The sequence below is a fragment of the Saccopteryx bilineata genome, chromosome 6, assembly GCF_036850765.1.
Source record: "Saccopteryx bilineata isolate mSacBil1 chromosome 6, mSacBil1_pri_phased_curated, whole genome shotgun sequence".
NCBI classification, from domain to species: domain Eukaryota; kingdom Metazoa; phylum Chordata; class Mammalia; order Chiroptera; family Emballonuridae; genus Saccopteryx; species Saccopteryx bilineata.
Window position 1 is genome coordinate 188,449,747 of NC_089495.1, and position 1,109 is coordinate 188,450,855.

General features: G+C 46.2%; 1 non-coding gene across 1 annotated transcript; it reads right to left on the reverse strand.

Moving 5' to 3' along the window:
- Positions 1-435: 435 nt before the first annotated feature.
- Positions 436-599, reverse strand: LOC136309629 (U1 spliceosomal RNA). Its single transcript, XR_010726322.1, has one exon. It is a non-coding gene; the product is annotated as a U1 spliceosomal RNA (small nuclear RNA).
- Between the last annotated feature and the right edge of the window lie 510 nt (positions 600-1,109).

Sequence of the window (1,109 nt, forward strand, 5' to 3'; positions counted from 1 at the left end):
AACCTCATGACTCAAAAATAATCTATAGGGAAACTTCCAGAAGCAAAGGGAAAATGTGCACAGGACATGACCTGGTGTCAAACCAAATATCCCGAGGAACAAGCTATCACCACCCAAAGTGATACTTCATTTTGTAATGAATTTCCTAGAAGTAACACCAAGTTCGTAATTCTGCCATTTCATCCACAGAATGCACACTAACTGTAAACCACAGCAGTAAAACATATTTTGACCATTTCCACTGCTCCCCTGAGCCAAGAGCAAATCACTGAATTAATTAATTAGTTCCACTCATATTTCTGAAGCAGTGAATAAGATCAAAGATCCCATCTTTATGGAGTTTATATTCAAGTTGTAATTAAGAATGATTATGAAATCTACTCAAGAGATCTCTCTTTTTTCTTTTCTTTTCTTTTCTTTTTTTTTTTTCTTTGCCAGGGGAGAGCGCGAACGCAGTCCCCCACTACCACAAATTATGCAGTCGAGTTTCCCACATTTGGGGAAATCGCAGGGGTCAGCACATCCGGAGTGCAATGGATAAACCTCACCTCAGGAAAATCACCTTCGTGATCATGGTATCTCCCCTGCCAGGTAAGTATTCTTTTTTCATTTTTTATTGAATTTATTGGGCTGACACTGGTTATTAAAATTCTATAGGTTTTAGGTGCACAATTCTATGTCATCCGTATATTGCCTTGTGTGTTCGCCACCCTGAGTCACGTCTCCCTCCATCACCAACCATCCTTCCTCTCCCCTCCTCCATCACCCCCACCCCCGTCCCCTCCTGCAGACCCCCACAGTTACCTGTGTCTATGTTTTTTTTCTTTGCTTAATCCCTTCACCTTTTTCACCCACGCCCCCAATGCCCATCCCCCTCTGACAGCTGTCAGTCTGTTCTTTAAACCCCAGCTTAGCCCTGGCCGGTTGGCTCAGTGGTAGGTAGAGTGTCGGCCTGGCATGCGAAAGTCCCGGGTTCGATTCCCGGCCAGGGCACACAGGAGAAGCGCCCATCTGCTTCTCCACCCCTCCCCCTCTCCTTCCTCTCTGTCTCTCTCTTCCCCTCCTGCAGCTGAGGCTCCATTGGAGAAAAGATGGCCCGGGCACCGGGG